Source organism: Camellia sinensis, chromosome 6, assembly GCF_055761805.1.
Source record: "Camellia sinensis isolate YWXY chromosome 6, ASM5576180v1, whole genome shotgun sequence".
NCBI lineage: Eukaryota > Viridiplantae > Streptophyta > Magnoliopsida > Ericales > Theaceae > Camellia > Camellia sinensis.
In genome coordinates, this window is record NC_138966.1 from 186,469,744 (window position 1) to 186,479,183 (window position 9,440).

Sequence of the window (9,440 nt, forward strand, 5' to 3'; positions counted from 1 at the left end):
TAAATAATTTATAAAAATTAATTTCATGACCTACAGATAAATGTTAAAAAATTGATTTAAAAAAAAAATGAAAGATAAACATATAAAATTTCATAAATAATTTATGAAATTTTATTTCATGACCTAGAGATAAAGAAAAAAATTAAAACAATTATTTTTAAAAATTAATTTCATGACTTACAGATAAATAAACATATAAAAATTGATAAATAATTCATAAAAATTAATTTCGTGGTCTATAGATAAAGATAAAGATTAAATAATTGATTTACAAAAAAATTAAAATAATAAAATTTAAATAAATATATGATTTGTTAATCTGTATCTATCAAAAACATATCTATCTAAATATTTGTTTTGATTTACTTATATTTTTTTCTCCTTCAATCACATATTATCCTTTTTTATTTTGAGTCTATACTAAATGTAGCGGAGTATAAGAATTTTTCAAAGTCTTAATACTAAATTCTTATGGATTCTCTCTTCTATGTGTCACTTTTCAAGTCTCCCCTCCCACTTTTCCTAATTTTTAATCATTTGTCAATTATCTAAATCTCAAAAGCCAAAAGGATTATATATATTTAAATAAAATGATAAATATTTAGATATGAACAACAAAGAGGTAGAGATAAATATATAAAAAATAAAATAAAATAAAAAGATAACTATTCAAATTTCAGCCACACAATAATATAAAAGAGTCAAATAAAAGATAAAAAAATAACTAAATAAAAGATATTACGAGTCAATTAATTTTAAAAATAAAAATTTTAAAAAATATTTAAATAAAAAAATATTATGAGCCAAATAATTTTTAAAATAAAAAGGTAATTATTTATATATGAATAACAAAAAAAAAATAGAGATGAGGAAATATACAAAAATAAAAATATAACTATTTAGATTTGAACTGCAAAATGAAAATTCAAATAAAAGATAACAAAATATTTAAATAAAAAAATATTAAGATTGGGATATAAATATCCCAAAAAAGAAGATAACTTTTTTAACGATCTATATTTATCTTTTGTTAGATTGTTATAGAATTTTCATATATTTCAACTTAATCTTTTTAAAGTTTATCTTCAAGTTGAGCTTAATATTTATCTTTTAAAACCATCAATTAATTATCCATACAAATTTTAAATATGATAGAATTCCATATTGGGAAGATTGGGAGAAAAACAATCAACATTGAGCCATTTCTGATTCCTTTCGGTGCCTAAAAATCCTAAATATTTGCTTTACATTTGAATTCTGTACTTGCATGAGTTTTTGCATTTGTGAGAAAGTGAGTTTATGTAAATAGATATTATTATTTTATTTTTAAATTTTTTTCTTACAATCTGTATTTTTCCTTATTTATTTCTTTTTGTTAATAATGTGTCATTTAATTGAGATTTTTTTTTTATATATTTATAAAAGTGCTACTATTATCAATTTGTAACTCTCTCACTTATTGATTAATTGTGTTTAATTTTTTTTGGTGTAGATGTTAGATTGAAAATGAAGAACACATTAAAATTTATTGGATATGGGTTTATACTTTAAATGTATTCATCAGTTGATTTTTTATTATTGATTATCCTGTTTAAATAACTTATAATTAAATTTATTTTTAGAAATTCATTTCCTTTGAGAACTAAACCACAAATTTTTTCATTTATTTTTTATTTTTATTTAGATTCAGAGTTTGAGCAAATGGAAAATATCTCATATTTAAAATGTTTTTTTTTTTTTGAATAATTTAAATATTTATATTCTTTATGTTTGTCAATTTAAGTTTAATGTATTTCCAAACTTTTTTTTTTTAATCATTCCAAACCATTTGTGTTTAATGAATCAATATAACCAAAAAAACAAATAGCATGTAAAAAAATTTTAACCACTAACGGAATACAATGGGAATTAAAATTAATTTTATTTTAATTTATTATATTATATGAGATGGTTAATGTAATATCTATTATTGATTAAACAAAATTAGTGTTACTTTTATTTAATATATTAGTTATTGTGATTAATTATAATATGCCTTTGTTACTCTATTTTTGGTTGTCTGAAATAATTCTTAGATAAATTAGCTATTATATATGTTATGATTTACTTAGTTTATGATAGTTTTTTAAAAATTTTAATAATGCGAAATATTTAATATTTTTAATGATGTGACATAAGATTTATATTCACAAACTAAATAAAAATATTAAGAAATACAATCAAATAATAAATTTTTTTTAGTGATTATTAACTTTTTAAAATCTTGCCCATCGCACGGATAACAACTAAATATATATATATATATATATATGTTGTACCTTCCCAACTCCCCCACATTCTATGGAGTGCAAAGTTTCATGCGATTATCATAGTGTCTACACCATGCGTGGCCTAGCACGTGACACAAGGCTCTCATTAGTCATTACATTTCTGTCACAAAGAGACTTTAATTTAATAATAATAATGTAAAACTCTCATTAACCTAGTTCTCTCACAAGTGGCAAGAGAAAGGAGAGCTCAATGAGACAATGGTGGTTGAAACTTGGGATATCTGATTATGTTATTATGCCCCCTCCAATGATGGGTCTGAAATTGAAGTGATCAATGTCTTCACATTTCAAGACTTTTGGTGAAGTTTAGATTCCAATTATATATACATATATTGACATAAAGAAGAACATCATTTTTTAGAGTTTATTTTGAGAGAAAGAACCAAAAACAACAAATTAGAATATAAGCAGAGGACATACATTAGATTCTAATTATATTATATATTAGCTGACTGATGTACTTACTTATAATTATTAATTATTTTTTGAGATTCATATGTCGAAATAAGCTTATATGATTTAATTGAGATAGGCGTTCATGGAATAAATGATCTATTATTAAATTTTTAATATACTTTATGTTTTAGTTTGCATAATTATAATTTGAGATTCTTATCACATGTGACAGAAAATTCATTAAGAAGTCTTAAAAAATAAAATCTCATTATCAAAAGTTCAATAATCAATTATTTGAGGGAGAATTTATAGAGAAAAATGAGAAAGGAAAAAAAAAAGTTAGAATAAAAAAAAGAAAGATTGAACTTCATTTTTTTTTGTTTTTTTACAAAAACTTTTTAAAATTCTTGATCCAAACTCAACATTAGTTTAGATTGATGATTTGCACAAACTTGCATTGGACAGACATCAAAAGTTGGAATAAGCTAGTCATGGGGAGTAGTGTTGTCGCATTTCAAGGTTTATAAGGCCATTTTTTTTTTTTCTTTTTCTTTTTAATCTCTTTTGGTGAGGCTAGGATGGGAAAATGAGTTTTTGTCTGACCTAGGCCTTCTTGGGAAATAGTGGTAATTTTTTTAAGAGAAGGTCCCTATTGTAGTCCAAGCATAAGAAGTTAACCTAATCCATCAATTTTGTCCAATCTTCGTACTTTTCCTTTTGTCCAACATGATGAGTGGCATTTTTTATTTTCCAAGAAGACGGATGGGTGATAGTGGGCTTGGCCCAATAACATAGCTGACTTGGTTACAATTTGCGAGTTAATGGGTTAAGATTCGGGCCTACTTTGGCCCTTTTCGTTTTGTTTTGTTTTTATTTTTTATTTTTTTTTATTTTGCTAATATGCTGAGTTTAGGCACTTTTGCAGTGGCAACAAGGATTTAGATTTAAGTAACTTCCCCAATAAAAAGCATTATAACCTAACTTCGTTTGTCAACTTTCTTTTATTTTTTAAGATTACTAATATATTTTATAAAGTGTTGTATCATAGAAAAAAGATAGAGTGGAAACCTTTATTAGAAGAGCAATTACGTTATTGAGTTTCTCAACCCATTTACAATCTTAATGTACTTTTTTCTTGAGATCATGCTCAATTTTATATCCCAAGGCCAAAATCATGCTTGATGCCTCTGAAGGGTGCACTTTCATAGCGAGAACTTCCAAACATAAAAAGATCAAAAAAATTGTTTGGTTTGTTTCTTAATTCGTCTTTTTAGTACCTTCCATTTCTAACATCAACTTCAAATAACATATGAAGATTTTTTATTTTATATTTTATTTGGATAAATTACAAATACACCCTGTAAGATTTGCTTAAAATATAAATTACTTACTGTGATTTTAGAAATTACATTCTACCTTTTTAGGTTTATAATTTCATAAAAAAAATTGCCCTTTTTATTAGTTAATCAAGTCAATTAACAGTTTTTAATAATATTAGAAATATGTTTCAATTAATAATTTAAGTAATTTTATTATTATATAGGAGAACAATTATAAATTTTATTTTTTTAGTTAATTCTGTTAAATAAAAAATTATAACAAGGGGGTATTTATAATTTTTTAAATCACAAGGGATAATTTGTACTTTAAATAAATCTTAAGAGTATATTTGTAATTTATCCATTTTATTTTATACAAATGATATAAGGGGAATAAAATAATGAAAAGTTGTATTATGTAACAATAAAACTTCGGAAGCTGCTCGTCTCCAGTCTGAGATTAGATTGGACGGTACTGTTCGGCTCGTGAGGGTTCATCACGGGTCCCGTTTTTGTAATCCGAACTGTTCAATGTGTAGAACTAGTCGAATACTATATGTTTGTAAAAAATCATGCTTATCTGATATCGATAGTTATCTCATCGGATTAGTTTTTTGTCAACCATTAATTTGTTCACCGTTTATTTTTTTTATACAAAACTGTTTTGATCACATAGTTATCGATATCCGATCAACGTGATTTTTTACAGACATATAGTACTTGACGATTTCTATACATTATAGATTCAGATTATCAAAATAAGACCTATGGTAAGCTTCTATAAACTGAACAACACCGTTTAATCAAATCTCGAACCGGAGGCAAGCTGCGCCCGGAAACTTAAACAGGTTCACAACCAATAAAGAAGTGTCACCTGAACCAATCAACTCTTGACCTCAAATTAAAGCATTTTATTAATAATTTATAATGAATAGGAGAGAAATATGAGAAAAAAATTATTGCATTCATAGCAACGGTCACAAACTACCTAAGGACCACCTCATTCACTAGCCAGTTGTTTGATCATAGAAAATTTACTTCTTCTACTTCTTTTTATTTTTATTTGTAAATGATAAGATATTTGTTAATTACAAAAAATTAGACAATTGTAAGTTGATGGTTTTGTTTGGAAAGTTAGCAATTTCAGTTGGCTAATTGATTTTTTTTTTTTTTTTTGACTCTTTTAACCTGACTAAAATAGTTGAGTTTAGAAAATTGGTTATTATATATATATATATTTTTTGTAATTGATTTTGATGGTTATGAAAGAAAAAGTGAAATGATTATGATTTGGATATGATATTTTATCTTATTGACTATTTTAACTTATTTTATCTTTTAATAAGCTATTTTAACCCAACCTTATTTCTAAACACTCTCCAATAACACATAACTAAAGATCAACAATCATCCTAAGAAATAACTCATAACTTAAAGAAATCAAAATTCAATACAATCTTGCAATTCAATATATATATATATATATATTTAATAATGATTGATTCCCTGACATCTTGAATTGAAATGTAGATTTATTTTGAAAAGTAGGTTAAAAGTTGATTTTTTAATTTTTTTTTTTTTTTGAAAAAATGTGTAACAAAATAAAGAGATAACATGATAAAAAAAATCAAAAAAATTTGAAAATTATTTTTAATCTCTTTACCAATAAAGGCTGTAAAAGAATAACAATGAATTGAACTAACTTGGTTAGATTAAATGAACTGGTTTGAGGTTAGGTCAGCCTTGGACTCAAATCCACTGACAAATGTGAACTTTTGAGAAATTTTTTTGAACTAACTTGGGCCAAGTTTGGAAAGACTAAATAAGTGCACTTTTTGTCTTTTTGGACTAAAAAATTGAGGTTGAAAATATGGATGTTTGGGTTAACTTTTTGACTTTTTATTGGAAAATGTGTAATAAAAAATTGTAAAAATTGATTTGTAGGGAAAAATTTGAATTGGGAGTTGTGCAGCCGTAATTGTTGATTTTTGGTTAATAGTGTTAACTTTTTAACTTTTTGAGTAACTTTTTAACTTTTTGGCTTTTTTGGAACATCCCAAACTTAGCCTTGGTTAGATTAAATGAACTGGTCTGAGGTTAGGCCAGCCTTGGACTCAAATCCATTGACACCCTTGGGAAAAAATTTTGGGCCATCATGAAGAGAAATTATTCATTGTCCGAGGGTAAATTAAATTAGTGCCTCAACTTCAGTATTATTGATTAAAATAATATGTTTTATTATCTGTTTATCTTTTTTAGAGAGATAATTGAACACTGGTCTGAACATAAATGATATGAAAGAGTACTCCTGGGGCAATGAATAATTTCTCTAACAACAAATAAATTGAACTTTAGGTTAGGCAATAGAAGGGTATTTTAAAAAGATGGCTAAAAGTCATTTTTTAATTTTTAATTTATTATCTCTCACATTTTTTACACATTTTTTCAAAAAAAAAAAAAAAAACTTTTATCCATCTTGCCAAATCCGTTTGGGAAGTGGGTTGGCTTTTTGATTTTTTTGGCTATTTTAGTCTTGGCTAAAAAGCTTGGTTTGGGAATGACTTTTTGGTTTTTTTGATTTTTTTTGTAAGAGAAGAGTGTGATGATTATGGATTTGATGTGATGTTTTATTTTTTGTGACTAAAATAATCTATTTTGTCTTTTGTGGCTAAAATAGCCACTTTAGCTCTTCCCAAACAATGCATTAGTAGTGTTTTGGAAAATTGGTAAAAAAATTAGCTTTTTTATTTTTTGATGACTTTTTTATGTAAAACAAACTGAGGTAGTGTTTGGTAAAATTTTAAAATTATGATTTGATAATAGAGTTGTATTTTGAGTTTGTGAGTTTTGGAATTATGATTTGAGTGTAAAAAAATTGTTTGGTTATAAATTTTGAAAATAGTTTTGAAAAGAGTTTTAAATTGAGTTTGAATTGAGTGATGTGACATATTATATTTGATACAAAAACTTACAATTTATAACTAAACACACAACTCAAAATTCTATTCAAAATTTATAAAAAAAATTGACAAATATATTTTTTTGTAATATAAAATATAAAAAAAAAAACCGAATACTGTTCTGGTCAACCGACCGAACGATTGGTTAACTCAAAATTTTCCGTCTTGAAAAGAGTTTTCAAAAGTGAGTGTTAAATTAATTTTTGAAAATGTTAAACAAACACCACACTAAAAAATGAGTGTGAAATTATATTTTAAAAGTTCCACCAAACGGAGCCAAACTTTTTGTGACTTTTTTATTGACTTTTTTTTGTATAAAAAAAAATTCAAAATTCAAAAAATTAACTTTTTAGTAAATTCCCAAATTGCCCCTTGAAATGTCGACACAATCCAAACCCAATTTAGGCCCTGTTTGGTAGAACTTATTTCCAGCTTATTTTAGCTTTTAGCTTAATTTAAGTTATTTTGATGTGTTTGGTTCAGCTTAACAATACAGCTTATAACTTTTTGTAAGTCAAAAATCAACTTATTTTTTGAGTGGGGGAAGAGAAACTTAATTTATAAGCCAAAAATTGTTGGAAATTGTTATAAAATTCTGGATAAAACCAAATTTTTTTTCCCTAAGTTTGGTCTATTTTTTAGGTGGGCCCCGTGCGTCGATTTTCACGAGTCAAAGTGGTAACGCATTCTATGCCGCGTTGTGATTCACGTGGTATATTTGGTTGCTCAAAACCATTACCGAATGAATGGGAAATTGAAGCCAAAGTGTGCTCCATGGAAATGGAGTTTTGGTGGAAATTCCTTAAGGCTCCGTTTGTTTCACCGGATATAAAATAGAGGATATAATATGATGTGGGATATAGTCAGGATATGTAATGAATAGGATATATGTATTGGATAGTATATCCCCCAAATCATGTTTGTTGACTTGGTATATAAGACCGGATATATGTTATCCATGTTTGTTTTATAAAATATATTGTGGGATATAAAAAAGTAATTTCTAAAATTACCCTCATAATATATTTTAAATACCCATATTGCCCTTATGTCCATCAAAACCAAATTGTTCAAATTAGGAAAAACTAATGTAAATCAACAAATTAAAAATTCATATTATTTTTTATTTGAACAAATTAAATATTCGTATTAAATTCAATAATTTTTCAAAACAAAAAAAAAATTATATTAAACTAATGTCCACTGATAAAATTTTTTATATTATATTAAATTCAATAATTTTACCCCCCAAAAAAAAACTAATATTCATTCTAAAAAAATTTATCTTACAAAATAATCATTGAATGAAAAAAAATAACATCTTTATTCATTCATTCATCACACATCATTATTCTTATAAAATAATCCAAGCCATTATAATTAAAAATAACCTTCATTCATTCTAAGTAAATGATAACATTTTTTTACAATAGATAACCTTCAACTTAATATATTAAGCATCATTCCAACAAAATAAAGCAATACTAATATTAAGCATACTTCAGCTTACTTACAACCCCAACAATTAGATTAAAACTAGGTACAAAAGCCATTTCTAGGGGATGTAAACCAGTTAGTCTGTCAAAATATTTCTAATCCTCCTAATAACTATGCAAAATAGGCACTACACATGTGCCTGAGGAGGAATAGCAATACTAATATTATAATATATAGATAGATATATGTCATTAGCCTACAGCAAACACACTTAAACACACCCGGCCAACAACAAACATACCCATTCCATTTTTTCTTCTTCAGGCAAGCTAAAGAACAAATCAATCCTTTCAGCATCCTTCACAATAAGGGTAGCTGCTCTCAACCTGTCATTTGTGTTCAGTCGCAACTTGGCTAGTTCCTCATTAACCAGCTTCCTAGCTTGAGACAAGTCTTGGGCATACCCAATCCTATGAGCAATTTCTTCCATGGTACTGTTGGTTTTCTTGAAGAATGAACCAAACTCAACAGCCACATCAACAAGACCCTTTGCAATACCTTCAGCTTTCCTAGCTCTTTTCTTAGAAGTTGTGCCTGAGCCACCTTGGTTGCATGGAGTCCCAGATGCTGATAAGGAACAATCAGGCAGATCAACAATTGGAGTGTAACACTCCTCAGTAGTTTGGTCCTCTTTTTCTAAGGCATCAACCATGTCAGCAGGTCCTTCAGCCAAGACTCCAGTGGCTCTATCCTTGCCAAAGAGAATTACCCAGTCCTCGTAGTAAATAAAAGGTACATTTCTCATGCCCTTGGCATCTGGCTCCCTCTACAAAACAATATTTTTTTGAAATTTATATTTCTAGTTAATAAATAATACAAAATGGTTAAATAATGCAAAATGGTTAAGGTAAGTTTTTTACCTTGACATAGTTTTGCCAAACTTCGTCACTGTCGACCAAAATCATCTTCTCAGAGTCATCCCACCCAAAGCCACTCAA

The 9,440-nt window shown here is 26.6% G+C and overlaps 1 long non-coding RNA gene across 1 annotated transcript; it reads right to left on the bottom strand.

Annotated features, from left to right (window-relative positions):
* Positions 1 to 9,018: 9,018 nt before the first annotated feature.
* Positions 9,019 to 9,440, bottom strand: LOC145793109 (uncharacterized). Its single transcript, XR_014333661.1, has 2 exons — positions 9,363 to 9,440; positions 9,019 to 9,268 (listed from the first exon to the last, which is right to left on the bottom strand). It is a non-coding gene; the product is annotated as an uncharacterized LOC145793109 (long non-coding RNA).